This window comes from Miniopterus natalensis, chromosome 2 (genome assembly GCF_054644295.1).
Source record: "Miniopterus natalensis isolate mMinNat1 chromosome 2, mMinNat1.hap1, whole genome shotgun sequence".
Taxonomy (NCBI): Eukaryota; Metazoa; Chordata; class Mammalia; order Chiroptera; family Miniopteridae; genus Miniopterus; species Miniopterus natalensis.
Window position 1 is genome coordinate 169,793,986 of NC_142082.1, and position 17,740 is coordinate 169,811,725.

At 38.9% G+C, this 17,740-nt stretch overlaps 1 protein-coding gene across 1 annotated transcript in view; it reads right to left on the reverse strand.

Moving 5' to 3' along the window:
* CDK17 (cyclin dependent kinase 17) overlaps nucleotides 1-8,912 on the reverse strand; it is an 80,617-nt gene extending 71,705 nt beyond the window's left edge. The window contains exon 1 of the mRNA XM_087814838.1: nucleotides 8,898-8,912. The gene's annotated coding sequence lies outside the window, so the exon portion shown is untranslated. The remainder of the gene's footprint in view (nucleotides 1-8,897) is intronic.
* Nucleotides 8,913-17,740: the final 8,828 nt, after the last annotated feature.

Consider the following 17,740-nt stretch of genomic DNA (forward strand, 5'->3'; position numbering starts at 1 on the left):
TAATCCAAAACACTAATAATCAGTAGAAGAAAAAAATACTGCTAAATACAGTTTTCATTACTGTAAAATTTTTACCATGATTTGGAATTAAGACACAATGAAATGCTGAATATGTTGTCTAGAAAGTTGAGACTTCTAATCCACCAACAATAAATATATAAGCATTTATTTTCCTATAAATCATTTAAAGCACCTATAAAGTCAAAGACATGCTTACAGGAGAGTAATTTGATAGGAAAGGTTAAGCATTCAGAATGCCTCAATGACAGGGAAGAAGGATTCAGGTTTTAAGATCTAAATGTAAAAAAGGAAACCACAAGTACTGACAGAAAATATGAATGAATCCCTTATAATCCTGGAGTAGTGAAAACTTTTCTAACTATACTTCAAAATCCAAAAGCATGAAAGAAAAAAATATACCACCATATAAAAAAGGAAAAACTTTACATTAAAAAATCTTAAAGATTCTAAATATATGTAGATCACAAATAAAGGGCTAGTCTCACTACAGAGAACTGAAACCAAGAAAAAAATAACCAACCACCTAATAGAAAAATAAACAAAGGACATGAGAGTTTACAGATGGGGTGGGAGGTAGTAAAATGCCCATTAAACATATAAAAAACAATCAATGTCATTCATTATGAGAGAAATACAATAGTCTGAGTTACACCAGTTCTCATCTATCAAACTGGCAAAATTCCAAGTTTGACGACACATTCAGCTGGTGAGGTTATGGGAAAACAAGCTTCTCAGACATTCAGGTAGTAGTACAAAATGACAATTTGGCTATATCTAACAGAATTACAGAAGCATCTATCTTTCCTAGATAAATGTTTTATTTTTTAATAGTTTTAAACTTACAGAAAAATTGCAAAGACAGTACACCACATACCTACTTTCTGCTATTAAGATCTTACATTAGCATGGTACATTTATCACAATTAATGAACCAAAACTAAAACATTATAATTAACTAAAGTTCATTCTTTATTTAGACTTCATTAGTTTTAACTTAATGTCCCTTTTCTGTTCCAGAATCCCATGTATATTGTATACTGTTCCAGCTGTATACATTATAGTATAACTGCTGTGTCTTCATAGGCTGATCTTAGCTGTGAGTTTCTCAGACTTCCCTTGTTTTAGATGACCATGACAGTTTTGAGTACTGTTCATTTTGCAGAATATCCCTCAACTGGGATGTGTCTTCTCTCATGATCAGACTGGGGCTAGGTTTTTTTTGGAGGAAGACCAAAGAGGTGAAGTGCCCATTCTCATCACTTCATGCTATCAACATGATTATGACTGTTAATGTTAACTTTCTTAGACTGTACAGGTTGCTTTAACAAAATACCTTAGATTGGATGGATGGCTTATAAACAACAGAAATTTATTTCTCTCAGTTCGAGGCTGGGAAGTCTAAGATCAAGGCCCCTGAAGATTCTGGGGTCTCATATAAGGGAACTAATCCCATTCATAAGGGCACCATCCTCACAACATAAGCACCTCCCAAAGGCCCCATACCTCCAAATATCATCACATTGGAAATTAGGTTTCAACATATGAATGGACACATTCGGTCTACACCATTAGTATTACATATTTAAAGTATATAAAATAGTTAATATTTATAGTATTAAACCTTGGTCCCATGGTTGACACAGTATTTGTCAGGTGTTACTTATGTCAAGTTACTCCTTTCCCGGTTTTTCCACTCCTTAAATGGGGAGTTATGTTACACCTCCTTGAGGGCTGAGTATCTACATAAATTATTTGGAATAACTCCGCACAGATTTGTCTATTCTCCCCCACTATTTATTTATTTATGGATTCACGGATATTATTTTGTATCTGAATCACAACCCAATACTATCTTATTCTGTTGCTCAAATTATTCTAGTGTGAGCCACTGGGAGTGCTTTCAGTTGGTTTCTGTGTCCCTTTTACAAACTTCATTCACTGCTTTTGAGTACTTCCTTACTTTCCAACATTATAAGGTGCTCCAGGTTCACCTTGTACACTTGTTTCTTGTCCCAGGCCTGGAATCAGCCCTAGTTCCTTTATGGAAGAATGGTATTAGAAACCAAGAAACAGGCACTAGGTGTGCTCACTGCTACTTGGGATGCCATTTCTTCTAGGCCCTCTCAGTTGACAGAGCAAGGAAAAACACTTGTTCTTAGAATCTAATTTCTTTATGCAAGTACAAAATGTTATATGTATGTTTTCAATTCAACATTGTAATAGGAAAAGACAGGAAACAACCCAAGTGTCCACACAGCACCGAGTGACTAATAATCATATACCCATGCAAGTACTTACTATTCAGCTGTTAAAAATAAAGGAAGATCTTTATCTAAATATGAAAAAATCTGGGTACGTAGGGGAGGCTAAAATCAATTAAAAAAACATATCCTCAGATGAGGATTAAAAAAGGAAAAAAGAACCAATCACAAACCACCACCTAAGCTTTCCTAAATAAAGCAACTGCTTAAGCTACGGTCAAATAATTTCCTTGCTTTGCTTCCACATCTTCTATATAAAAACCTCCTCCCAGTCTAACAACTTTTAGCTTGGGGCTTCCCAGTTCGATTTTCATACACAAACTTAAGAAAATCCCCCAAAATATAATAAAACTAAAAATTTCAAAGTATTAAAAGAGAGGAAAAAAATAGGATGAAATGATGAAAAGTTCTAATTAATTTGCCTTAACTTTAAATTTAATTTATATGTGACTGGTTCCTCCCCTTCATATTGCTAACTCCTAGAAGTGTTTTTGTAACTCAAAAATTGCCTGGAACGTTTTAAAAACCCAAACTCAGAGGTTCCAATTCAGTTGTACTGGGAGAGAGCTTGAGATTTTACACTTACACACATGAGCACACGCACTCACATTTAGTTTTTTTTTAAAAAATCAACAAGAGTGCTTCTGAAGTTCAGGTCAAGGCCACTGATGCATAAAAACATAAGATAATAAACAAAAATGTAAGGTAATAAATAGTAAGCATCCAAGCTGATTTTATAACAAAAGGATAAATGCAAAACCAGTTTCTTCTTTTGATGGATAAGTTATATGACCTGTTATTCTACTTTGACTTCAGAAAACCTAAGTCACAAACAAAAGTCATTAAACAGGGAAAGCAAATACTACCTAGATTGTTAAGATGTCAAACAAGTGGTATAGTACAGGCCTGAAGATGAGGGACAGGGCACAGGAAAAATTTGGTTGGCCCTAAGGAAAAGAGTATCAATGTGTTCATCGGGAAGATTATGGCAGCTTTACTTCTAATTGGTCATTAGGTAAGAAACAATGAGTATCCTACATTATTCAGTCCACTAGTCTATACTATCCCTCTCCCCCCAATACACCTAAAGGATGCAACATACACCTATTAGTAACACTAACTCACTAATACATTGATTCTCAAATATGGTGAAAACATGGAGGCATATTAGAAAATCTAGGAAATATGTACAGTTTAAAAAGCCAGAGAAATTCTTTTGATTCAACTGTCCTTGTGAATTACTCATTTAGACATTCATCAACATGAAGGAATGGATCAGCTAAATATTCTAGTACCATTACCAACAGTTCTTCCCATTATATTAAGGGGTAATAAAAATAATTGCTAACTGTGGGTGCTCACTAGGTGCCAGGTTCTTTGCAAAGTGCTTTACATGTTATTTCACTTAATTCCCACAATCTTATGAAGTAGGTTCTGGCATTTCCCAATTGTATTTAAGAAAATGACCCTTAAGAGCTTAAGTAACTAGCTCAAGTTTACATGGTTATCACTTATTATTGAAGTAGTCCTTATTGGGGAAAAAATGAAACCAGATAACCAATTCTAAACGTTATGTATTAAAAGTGAGAGATTTTTAAAAAATATACATATACATACATACATACATACATATATATATATATATATATATATATATATATATACCTAAAATAAAAAGTGCTGTCAACCACTTTATAGCTTTTGGGTAAGAAAAGGGATCAGAGGAAAATATAAATGTAAATAAGAATATTTGGAGAAAGTGGAAGGCCAAAAATCCATGCTCATAAACTTATGAACAAAAGTTACTACAAAATACAATGCTGACTCTGCTGTTCTGGAAGTGATAAAATGTAGGTAAATAAGTCATGACCTTGAAAATTTAAAAGATACAAATTTTTTTAATGTTTTAAGACCATATCATAAGTTGAGGAATATAAAAAAAGCACCAAATCTCACAAATTATAAACTTTTTTTTTTTTAATCCTTGCCCAAGGATATTTTTCCCATTGTTTTTCAGGGAAAGTAGAAGGGAGAGAAAGAGAGAGAGACACACTGACTGGTTGCCTTCCACACGAGCCCCAACCAACTTGACCAGGGCCAGGGATCTAGCCTGCAACAAAGGTACGTGCCCTTGGCCAGGATCAATGACTCATCGTTGGTGTTTCTATCTATCTCTCCCCCTCTCCCTTCCTCTGGGTAGTTTTTCACAAAATATTATCAATTTTGACCAAACTTTGTTTATATTATTTGAAATTAACATACAATAATAAATATTAACCACCAATTGTAAAAACAACAATATTACATTTATCATTTGAGAAGAACAAAGCGAGTTAGTAACTAACCTAGAACATAGTAAAAGATAAATTATTCTTGGGCCCTTTTCCCATTCGTTACAAATATTCATACAAAATTTAGAGTATTTCTGAAAGTATTTAGACTAACAATAAACTTTTATGACAACAAAAACAGAAAACAAATCTTTCATTGTTTTTCACTTTAATGGACTACTGTCAAGTCAATAAAATTTTACATTTGAACAAGAAAAAAGATATCAACAATACTAACTAGCAATTTTTATATCATAAGGGTCAGTTTTTAATATAAAAAGTTATACCCAAAAATGTACAATCTGGTTTGATATTCCATTTTTCAGTGATATATAGCCACATATTAATAAAAACACAAGATCAAAATTTACACTTTACGTAATTAAAATACATAAGCAATACCAAAGCCAACAGGCAATTATACGTGTATAGATATAAACATAAAATTTATCTACTTTAAGGCAAAATTTTCACCTAATACTGAAGTAACCTACACAGCATGCACTGGGCTGTCTTCCTTTTTAAGGTGTATGCTCTAATAATGCAAACTAATTTTAACACATGAAAAGTCAAAATAAGTAAGTAAACATATAAAAATAAAAATAAACATACTTGAATCACAAGGCCAGGTATAATTTTACTTTTGCTTTTCAGTACCCATATTCATTTTATGCCCACAGAAATCTAATCAATAAACCCATGATTAAAAATAAATCCACAAATACTTTAAATATATTTTTATCATCTTGATTTTAACTCATTTTGAGGTATATGTCCTCCCTTATACATTTTGTATAATTCAATTTTTTATGAAGTAAAATGAATTCAATGGAATTTAAATCTAATTTTGATGAACTTTTAAATTTACCACTTTTTAGATCTTTCTACAGCACTCAACACTGACTTTTTAATAATCACATCCCCATGGAGACAGCGTAACATGGTTTGAATGCCTAAACAGAAATCTTCGCTCTGGAGACAATTACTTAACCTAAAGCCTCTGTTTTCTCATTTGAAAAACAGGTACAATCAATGGAAAATGAAGGACCCAAAGCACAGCTTTAAGATAATGTATTTTGTTTCTTACTAACAAATTAAAGTATTTGGCATTAATAAAAAGAAAAAAGAAAAAAACAAGCACAATACCTATCAGATGAGCTTATTGTAAGGATTTAACAAAATAACACTTGGCATAGTACCTAGCAAAAGGTATTAAATAAGGTTATTTCTTTCACATAGCTTATAACAAAACATATTTTTAAAAGGAGACTCTGGAGAGCAAGATAATTTTCACTCATCTCAATATGCCATGAATCTGTAAACCATCTCAAACACAGCATCATATGTTACTGCAGAATATAACATTATTTATAGTAGTATCCCACCTATTAGATTTACAGGTAGATGTCTATTGATTTTCCAAACTGGCCAACAGAGAGAGAAAAATAGGCTAGGAAAGGTAAGCTTCACTCAGATATATTCAATACATTTTGCTGGCCCTTGGCAATTCCTCTTTCTAGATCAACATTTTGCAGATATCAAAGCAATTACCAACTAAAAAGCCTGGAAGCAAAATAATAACAAAGAATCCACTCATGACAGTCAGAATTCTTGGCTTATTACAAACATCCTACAGAATTCTTTTTTTACAGCCACTCTAATAGGTCCACTTCCCACCAGCTCAGAGAAATTACCAACATTATAGGTTAAATGCTACTATATCAGGTTTTCTACTGCAAGCAGTTTTTTACCTCACAAATACTATACAAAGCTCATTTTTAAGTGCCATAAACTTATTTACATCTTCATTTAAAACGCAAAATCCCATAATCAGCTTATAAAATGCACTTTAACACTTTCCCATGTAAAAATTTAAGCAAAAATTACACATTCAAATTTCAAGGAACATAAAATTATTCTTCCTTTGTAAGTATGAATAGAGGGAATTTTTTAAATAGATAAAATACTCTAAAGAATATTTTATAAGCTGGATTTAACATGTCTTTTTCTTTTTTTCAATACAGCAATAAATTCATTAAGTAATTATCCACCATGGAAGTATAAAAGCTATATAAAACAATGTCATGACACGATGGTGTAATTTTTATAAAGACTAGAGAACAGTAATAATGATTCAAAATGTAGTGCCTTATAAATATTCAGGACTATTAAACCATACCAAAGAAAATACCAGGGCAAAAATTTCGTGTTACAGGGTTTTTGCTTTGTTTTTACTATTAAGGGGCACTATCATCTTCACTATTGAGTATCTACCTCAGTTGCCATTATAGCTTCCATGGCTCACCATAAGGTATTTGCAGTTTTTTAGTTATCTATTTTACCAGTAAAGGAAGGAAGTAAATATTGCTGAATATTAAGACAAACAAAAGCCCTGAAAGAATAAAGTATTTTATATGCCATCTCTTTCCACCATTAATTGTAGGGCTGACTCAATACCTGAAAACGAAAGTATCAACAAATATATACATTAAAATCTGCTTAGCCAACACAGCTATTCTGCCACAGACAAAATTTAATTTCTATTTTTTGTAAAACCAGTGACTTATTAGAACAAGATTACTGGTGTACAAGACTACCATACATTGAATCAATTCTTCCAATTTCATCTCTCCTTATTAGGTGTCTCTCTCCTTCCTACTATCAACCAGAGTACCTTTGGCAACCTACACTGTTCCAAATACCTAATACTAGAAGTTACTTTTGGGGCCTGAATCCAAAGATGAGAATAAATTACACATTTTATAGAAGCCTCTTTTAATAATAATCAGACTGGGATATTAACAAGACCTTAACTCTTCACATACTTTTTCTCTGATTGTAAAAGTAACATGAAAATCTGAAAAATACAGAAATGTGTTTTTTTTAATCCACCCATAAATCTTTATTAACTTTTTGGTAGATTACCTTCCAATGAGAATTAAACTTCTATTATCTAATCAGACATTAATAAACATGCAGGAAAAAAATCAGTGTATCCTCAATAAATAAACATTATATAAAACATCGATTATTAATAGTATGAACTATTAATTTCAAAGACACCCCAAATATGTTAAGTGGTGGTGATTGGCAGGGGTGGGGGTAAAGAGTCCCATAATTCAGGCATTTGTTCCTAAACTGAAATTATTTCACAATTTTTATAGTGTCAACATTTTAATGGTAGCGAGCAACAAGATATGACTGTTGTTACACAATATCAACAGTAATGCCCCACATCAAACAGGCTTTACTTTTATTTTCTTTCCATTCGTATTTCAATGTGTTTTTATTTTCACTGTAAAAAAAAAAATCATTAATATATTACATTTGCATAGTAATTTTAAAACAGATAAATTCAAAGATTCAGCTATTTTCTTTGAAGCCCAGCATTTAAATTGTGTTTCTGGCCTATGAGATAGTTTACCAGGTAAAAGAATAGCACTTTTATATTCCAATATTCTCTCATAACATAAAAACAAGAATATTTCTTAAATACAGCCACAGTTTTTTCTTTTGTTCCAACTGTTTATGAAACAATGTTAGATTACAGATGTTGGAATTACAAAGACTAAAATGTCTTCATTAACAAAACAACATCCCAACATTTAATAAACCAACTACTTGGCCTCATAAAAGAACAAAACCAATGATACTACGTCTAGCTAATTTTTTTTCCTTAAAATTTGGCTGAACCTTATTTCTAGCTCAAGGGAGGATTTCCACTACCCAAGGCATCAAAGGTATTAAGATCCCATTCATTTTCCTTTTGCCCACTGGCTAACAAAATAAGTCTAACACACAGTAATTCAGATTTAGTACTCTCACCTGCTTACACAAGCACCTCTTAAAAAGAAATCCTTCAAGAAAGAATCAGCAAAGTTCGAGGAAGGAACTGTCTGTCTCTAAGCCAAGCATCGGACCTGTCCTGATAAGTGACAGGTCTGGCTGCTAGTAACACACTTTGCTGACCCTAGAAAAAGAGCCAAAACTCCAAACAAAATTGGAATTGTATCTAGGAAATTTGCTCACTAGAGATGCTAAGCCAACGACGTGTCTTCGGTGGACGCATTAATATAAATGACGAGTGCCACAGATTTCAGCTAAATGCTGTTGCCATTTTTGCAGAAGAAAAGCTAATTGTTAACGGCCATGTGACATTATAAGATCCCAGAAAGGAAAGGGTGGGAGGAAGAGCAGAGAGTTCAAGGCAGTTCAGGGTCAGAGCAAGCTCAGGCATCCTGTCATTAGCAAACGTTCCTCAAGCTGAAGGCAAAACACCGCTTACCCGAAAAGGAGTCGGTGAAAAGTAGGGGGAGAACGCGGGGAAAACCACAGGAGAGTCCATGTGGCAGTGAGGGGGTGACGGCAGGGACGCAATCTGGAGCTATCCGGCTGAGTTGGGGAGCAAAAGCATCAGGCACAGAAACGCTGAGAAGAGCCGCTGCGATGGAGACAATACTTGGCAGCCCCCCATTTCCCTCTCCTCCTCGGTTCCTTGCGTTTCCCACGTTCCCTCCGCCTCTGTTCCGGACCGACACTCCGGGGTGTGACCCGGCGGCGGGAGGCCGCCCCGATCTTTGTCTCGGCCCCCGCCCCACGCGAGCGCTGCCCCCCGCCTCCTCGGCGCTCCCCACCCGCGCGCACCCCGGCGTCTCCTAGGAGCCGCGAGCGCCGCGGCCGCCGCCTCCTCGCCCCCTCCCGCGGGCCCGGGTCCCCTCCTCACCCTCGGAGCTACGCCGCCGCGCCTGCAGCTCCGCCCCCGCCCAGGGGACCTTTGTGTCTCGGGGGACTTTCAACCTCTTCCCCTCCCGGGCCTCGAGGGGAGCCCGGCCTCCCCCGGAGACCAAAGCGGCAGCGAGCCCCGGAGGCGGCGGCGGCGGGAGGCGCCTCCCGCGAGGGAGCCCGACAGCCACCCCACCCCTAGAAATGCCTCGACGACCCGAGGTCCCCGCTGGACCCCGAAGGCGACAGGCACACGCGACGCCCAGCGCCGCGCCTCCCGCTCGCAACTTCCCGGCCGGGCCCGAGGCTCCCGCGCCCCGCCCGCCGCCCGCCGCCCGCCCTCGGTCCCAAGCCCCCTCCGCCCCTCTCAGCCCGGGGTTGGCCGGGGGAGCCCCGCACCGCCGCCAACTCACCAGCAAGTGCGGGGCCGCGTCCCGCGGCGAGGCGAGGCGCCGAGGGAGAGCCGCTCCGCCGACGCCCGCGGCGACCGGATGCAGGTCCGGGTCCCAGGAGCTGGCGGACGAGGCGTCTCCGAGGCGCAGGCCTCCCCGCCGCAGCCGCCTGCAGACTCTCGCCGAAGAGTCCGGAGCCTCGGGAGGGGCCGCGCGGGTCCCTCACGCGTTGCCAAGTCCCCGGGTCAACATGGCTCCCGGGCCGCCGAGCCGCGCGGGCGGCCCACTAATCCCCTCGGAGGAGCCGGGGCGGGAGCGAGGCGGGCGGGGAGGCGCCGAGCGCGGCGGAGGCGGCCGGGCCGAACGCGGCTCCTTCTTCTCCGGGGCCGGCCGGTGGGGAGCCGAGGAGACCGCGGGCGGTCGCTTTCGCTGCCTGCGTGTGCGTCGCTTTCTCGCTCGGCGGCTGCGGATTGACGCCTCCGCCTGTGTCCCGGAGGCGAGCGAGCGAGAGGGGAAAAAAAAAAAAAAAAAAGACTTTTATTGAAACGATCCAACCAGCAGCGTCGGCTGAGAACGGCGACCGGCCGCCGGAGCTTTCCCCACCCCCGCCCGAGCTGCTGGCTGGGGGCAGCGCGACCCCTGCCGGCGGCGGCGGGGGAGGCGGGGCCGGCGGGCCGGGGGCGGGGCCTGGCGGGCAGGGCGGGGTATCCCCGGGAAACCCCCAGCCGGGCGCGGGGGGCCTCTGTCTCCGCCGCCCGCCTCCTGGAGCGGCCGGGCACGGGCAGGAAGGGTGAGAGGACCCCACAGGACTGAGAAGCTCAGGCAGCGTCTGTCCGCGGCTACCGGGCAAGAGTTATCTGGATAACTCAGCCCCTTCATCTTCCTCCCACCCATCCCCAGCAGAAAACCCCCGGCTTCAATTAGCCCGGTAATTATGTAATTAAGATCCCCCTGCCGCAGGTCCTCACTGGTCTTCTGGAGAGTTGATGTCAAAGGACCCACACGTGAGCGCGTTGGCTGCTGCAACTTTTCTCCTTTATTGCGTGTGGGTACCAATGCAGCAGTCAGTTCCGCACGTAGCGTTTATTTATTTAAACTTCAAACTTCTTTATATTCTATTCCCGGCAATATACTAGGTCCTCAGGGGACTGAGGGTGTAGCTGGGATGAAAGCTATCCGATAAGCAATTATGATGAAAACCTGAGCTTTATGAGAAAGGAAATACAAGGTGCTGGGAGGGCAGAGGAGCCACGGCCGCGGTTCGGTTGGGTTTTGTTTTCTTGAAGGAGGGCCTGGGAGACGTTGGCCCAGTTTCCGTAAATGTTTTTACTTTCTTCTTTTCGAGAGGCTGAGAGCGAGTTCAGCGATGAACAGCGGAGGGAAAGTGAAGACAAACTGCAGTAACGCTGACCCACTTTGTTCCGCTCCTAGGATGGAAACGTCTCGAGGAAGAAGGAGCATCGGCGCCCAGAGGGAGGCGAGGAGGAGGCTGGAGAGAACGGGGCTGGATGTGCACATCCTGAGCGAGAAGGGAAAGTTTACCCGCACACAAGGCCTGGTGCCGTGAGATATAAATGCTCTGCCACTGTCAAACCAGGAAATAGGCTTAATTGATTGTTAACGCAATTTCAAATCACGGTATGTTTTAAAGACCAGACAATTCCCTTCTGGGATTCCCAGGTGGATCCTTTCCCCCTAAAAATAATGCCCGCTGACTTCTTTCTTCTATTTTGTTGGGCAAAGTTAAATGTATCGGCTGCCCTATCCAACAATTATACATTTTTCAGCTGGACTTCTTCCATGCGTCTAAAATTACCAGGATCCATAAATCAGCAACATTTATGCTCTACGCATATTTCACACTTGCGTATCATACCAGAATGCAAACCTAACACAAGCTTTCCTTTAGAACAAGTGTGCTTTTTAAAATTTATGTATTGAAAGCACTGTTAATGATGCTTTTTAGATTTGTCTAAGTCAAAGAACTTTATAATATAGCAAGAAGCAGCATCCTTTTGAGAGGTATTTTAAAAGTAGGTGGAGCCCGGTGGGGCGTGGCTCACGGTTGAGCATCCGCGGAGGATTCAGGAGATGGGGGCTCGATTCCTGGTCGGGGCACATGCCTGGGTTGCAGGTTCCATCCCCAGTGGGGGGCGTGCAGCAGGCAGCCGATCAATGACTCTCCCATTATTGACGTTTCTATCTCTCTCCCTCTCCCTTCTTCTCTGAAGTCAATAAAGATATATTTATAAATAGATAAAATTAGATAGAAAAATTGATATTTATTTAAGGCCTACTTGTATGACAAGTACTTTTCACATACTTTCCTTATTTAAAAAAATAATTGTATGCCCTTTTTTTGATCCCTTAGTAAATATTAAAAGTCATAATAAAAGTGAGGCTACAAATCGGCATCCTTAGTTTCACATCAGTATTTCCCCGTACATGCCGTTAGATTGGAATTACTCCGTTAGAGATCAAGATTGTTGATTGCCTTACCTAAAGCTGTAAAGGAGCACTGTTTCCTCTTGCTGTATCTTTATTACTATAATAAAGATTCCATAATTAGAACTAAGGTGGTTGCTTTATTGATCTGTCCTTTCCATCAAAAAATATTTACTGACTGCACATGGTGTGCTAAGCACTGTTCTAGGCACTGTAGATATAGAAGTGAATAAGACAGACAGGGGGACTGCTTTCTAGTGGTAGAAACAGGCAATAAACATGTAAATCACTTAGAGAATTAATAAGATAACTTAAAAGTCACAATCAAAATAATGGGTGAATGCATTTATTTAGTTACTTTTGTAGATTGATTTAAAATTTATACATCATGTTTTTGGCATGTTAGTTGGGCTCTTTCCTAGGCTGTAATATAGATTTTTAAAAACATTGTAAAATAAAGTTAAATTATAAAATTACTTACAGCATTTCCCAAACTGTGCTTAATAGATATTCCCTGGCACTTGGTGAGGAAGAGGGGTTGAGAAAGAATTCCAAGATCAAATCCACATGGGAAACACCCTATAGTTTATCTTCCTTTTGAAAATTCACAATGCACATTTACATATTAAAAGCTGAGAAGTTCTGAGATTAAAATTTTTTACAGTATAAAAATATTTTTGTAAGAATATAATATTAAAAAGTTTTTATAAATATAATTTTTTTCCTGTTAAACCAGTGTATCCCAAAATGTTTTGACCATACAATAGCTTTATCATAGGACATATATGAAAATATTAAGACCCACGTGTGCTGATGAGCACAGTTTAGGAAACTGCTCCCTGAGAGCAATAGGCACTTAGCTCCTTAGCCTTGGGAAAGGGGGCCCTTGAAGGGGAGAATTTGAAGGTCACTGAACTTTAGACAGAGAGAGCAGAAGATAATGAAGCCAGAAAGTCTTTGCTGTGATTCACACTTTGAGAGTGACATAGCTTAGGAAACAAATGTGAAACATCTGGATAAGATATAGAAAAGAGACATTTAAGCTGGTTTTTAGTTCTCTAAATCTGGTTCTCAAACAAATGCCCCTGAACCAGCAGCAGCAATATCACCTGGGAATTTCTAGGAAATGAAAATTCTCAGGACCCACCCTAGATGAACTGAATCAGAAACTCTGGACTGGAGCCTAGCAAACTGTTCTAACAAGTCCTTTAGAATTCTGTTGCACAATAAAATTTAAGAACCACTGCCCCTACACAGCATCAATACATACCTTTATTGATTTACAAAACAATTTTCCATATGTTTGAATTTCTGGACCATTTCCAGTTTTTAATAATTGTAAAAAATTCTCAAAGAAATTAGTTAACTTACCAAATTGGGAAAAACTTTTTGTCTGGCTTTTTCCCCTTTTTGCTAGGCAGAACCATATAATAAATCTTTTTTTAATATAATTTTTCTTTTTGCAACAAGAGTGAAACAAATCAAACTGACGGAAGCAATCAACTGTCTTTCCCCTACTATCACTTGCACAATATAATTTTACATTTGGTAAAAATGACACTGCAGGCCTATCTTGGAGATATTGCATGTTCGGTTCCAGACCATTTTAAGAAAGTGAGTATAGCAATAAAGTGAGTTGTAATCTTTTTGCTGGTGGAGGATCTTGCCTTCCATTTGTAAAAAACATAACACCTGTGGAGTGCAATGAAGTGAAGTGCAGTAAAACGAGGTATGCCTGTATAGGTAAGAAAAAGAGAATTGTCAAAGGATTTTTTTAACTTTCCTTAAAAACAAAACAGCTAGCCTCGCCCTAACATTTATTTTTTTATAAATATTTTGTACCATTCCAACATTTGCAAAACAGCTTTATACCATTGCATGATATGGTTGTAGCCCATTGCTTTAAAATGAGTTGGTTGTAGCCCATCGCTTTAAAAACATAACACCTGTAGAGATTAACTATAGAGGTTTTACAAAGCCAGATCTAGTTAAAATCAATATTTCCAAAGACATACCAGTTACAAATTTGGGGTGGGAAATTTCTTCCCTGTCTACCTGTAAAATTTCAAATTTGCAGTCCTGGATTTAATTGTCAAGGCTTGATAACATCCGAGATATTTGGTACAGTCCAGGGAGCATTGTAAGAACGTTTGAGGAAAGTGATGTCATATGTCCTTAAAAAAGACAAGAATCCAGGAATCAAACTCAGTCTTGACAATTAATGACGATATAATTTTCAAACATTTCATTGTAAAATAAAGTTGTTCTCTAGTTGCTGACAAAGTGCTTAAGGAGTGTTAGTCTCCTAGCTTCCAGGAAGGCTCCACACAAGGTTCTATTAAGACACTAAGAAGGAATTAAGTCATTTTTCTTTTTAAACCTTGTGATATTAACTGCTTTTAACTAGATTGATGTTCTGTCTACGGAAAAAAAAAAAAAAGAAAAAAAAGCAGAGGTGGGCTCTTAATCAAATAAAATACATTTAAAGCTTATTTGAACTTCCTGAAAAATGAAACACAACGTGAAGCCACCTTTCAGATTTAACAGATTCCTCCTTTTTCAAGACAATTGTGTTGAAAAGTGGGAGCTAGGGCAGTCATAGTTTTTCACCCTGAACATCTTAAGCAGGGTGATGTGGCAATTAGTTGTTTCCCAGGGGCTTGTTGAAATGATCATTGGACTCTTCACCCTTCTAAAGAATGTGAGGAGGGAGGGAGCAGCAGTGTCCTTCTGGTTTTGTCATCTTTGAAATCTGGCCCAGTGATTTGTTTTTAGGGAAATTTATCAGTTGTAGACGTAATCCTTCTAGCCATTAGCTATCAGTTCAGAAGGGCAATATTTTTTTCAGTAAACTAACTTGGCCTTGCCCAAACCAACATCACTCTGAGATCATTTTCGAGTGGATAAGACCTGTGAAGGAAAGACTAGAGCAAATATTTGGTATTTAACTTTGGAAAAATGGAAACATTGTTAAAATGAGGGAAAGAAAAAAGATAAGAAGAAAGGTAAAAAGCAGGGGCAGAGGAGGAGAAAAATTAAGCCCTGTAAATGTAATTTTATTTCTGCAAATAAGGAAGCCACAAATGTTAATAGTATTAAACGTCAGGTGATAAAAAAGAAAGTGTAGAAACACACAAAGCTGAGCAGGTCAGGGGGCTAGCCTGAAAGCCGCACTGGGAACCGAGTTTTGCAGTCCTTTGGGTTGGGTGGGTGTTATAGCTTTGTCACTGTGAGACTTTGGTAGGTTATTTAACTAAGGGTTTCCCCATATGTAAAATTAGGATATACCATACCTGCCAGGTTGTAAGGATTAAATGAGATAATGAATATAAAGTACCTGTATCACAACTTTTTCTTTTGAAAATGACATAAACAGCAACTCTAACAACTTATACAAAAAGAGACTTTGTTGTTTACACAAATTCCAAGACCAAGGGTAGCCCAGGCTTCAGGGACATCTTATCCAACAGCCCTCAAGATGTCATTAGGACCTGATTTCTCTCCTTTCGATTCTGCCTTTGGCAGCCTTGGCTCGTCTGCCCCTTGGGTGAAAAGGTAGCTGCAATATCTGTAGCTCTGTACTTTCTGGTTCAAGTCTTACGGAAAAGAGGGAGCAACATCTTCAGCAGCACAAACACTAGCTCTCAGCCCAGCTTGAATCCATGAGCTGTCACTGTCGCCGAAGCAGTTGAATGGCCACATTTGCTCTACCCTTGAAGCCTGGGTAGAGTTTGCTTCATCTGGATCACATGTGCACTAAACTTGGGTAAATGCCAAGTGTATAACGAAAAATTTCAAACCAAGGAAAGTAATTTTGATAAGGAGGGCAAAGTGAACCAAGAAGGGGAGCAAATGAATAAATGGATAAGCAAACGGTGGTATATTCAGCATGAGAGACTGCTCAGCCATAAAAAGGGGTGAATTACAGCCATGTGCATCAACATAGATGACTCCAAAAATAGCATACTGAGTGAAAGAAGCCAGATCAAAAAAGGGCACACCCACTGCATCGCTCCGTGTTTTGTAAAATTACAGGAAACACAAACTGATAGTGACAAAAAGCAGATCAATGGTTGCTTGGGTCGGGGGAAAGGAAGGATTTAAGAAAGCATGAGGACACTTTGTGGGAATGATAAATATGTTTCTTCCTTTATTGTGGTGATGGTTTTATGGGTGTATACATACGTAGAAACATCAAATTAGACACTTAATATATGTGCGATTTATTGTCTGTTAATCATACCTAAATAATTGTGTGTGTGCGTGTGTGTGAGCGGGGGAGAAGGTGATACAAAACACTATCCTATTTAATGGCATTTGAAACCATTTTGTGATCTATCTGCACAAGTCTGAATTTTCCAGCCGTATTATAAATGCAGGCTCTCTGTAAGTATATCTATATAGAAGTCACACCACTTAACCCACAGGTAGTTTCTAGCCACCGGCTCAAAGAACAGGTTAATAAAAGCTACAAATAAGATCACATTTTTCTTGACATATTTCTCTCCATGGTGAAAAAGAGTATAGGTGGGCAATAGCGAGTGAGCTCTGCCTGAAACCTACTTGACCCTACACAAAATATTGACCTGGTAAATTAGAACATCCTTTTTAAGCAGATTGTAGTACTCAATAGATGTCAGCTCTCTTATCCCTCCATCTCCTCAACGTGAAAATAGTCCAAAAGGTTGGAAATATTGTTCATTTCATATATTTACTGAATATAAATATCTCCTATTTTTATACTCCTGATATGAAGATGATCTGTGCAATTCAATGTGCTCTCCCTCTAGGGAGGGAGAAGCTTGGTATTGGGCTCAACATCGTTTTTCTTGGGGCACCCTGAAACTCAAAGCCAGTAGGTAGGTCACAGTCAGAATTGCTTTCCAGAGCTCATAACAATGACCTATCCTCAAATTCTAGTTTGATAGGAAGGCATCAGAAGTGCTAAATATTTCAGTATCACCTCTTTTATACCTAGAAATACAAAGACATTTTACAAATGCTATTTTTGTTGGTTAAAAGATAATTTTCTCCCAATAATAAACTTTTTAGTAGCATTGTCTGTTTTAAAAAGCTATTTCACATGTTTGGATAATTCAAATCATTTAAAATCAATTTTTACGGTTGTAGGTATCTCTCTGTGCTTTACTCCTTCGCTACCTTCTATTCACTGTTAGCCAAAATGGAGTAAAATATTGCAACCCTCTTTTATTTTGCCTAAACGTTCACAAAAATTTTAGCATGATGCAATAGAAAGAATATAGAATTTGAAGTAAAATAAACCTAGATTTGAATCTTAGCCCCACTATTTGTTGTAAGACAATGGGAAATATTAATGTTCCTGAGCTTTAGTCTCTTCATACATAAAATCGGCATGGGGTCTTTCATGAAGGCTCAATGGGACACCAAATATGAAGGTGCCTAACAATATTTGGCACTTAGCAGGCAATGAATAAACGTTAGTGTTCTTCCTTCCACTCCAGCACACCATGACTATAAAAGTCATGGAAAAATACTCTGGTGATAATGCATCCAAGAAGGCAGAGATCTAAGTTTATAATGCTCCAGA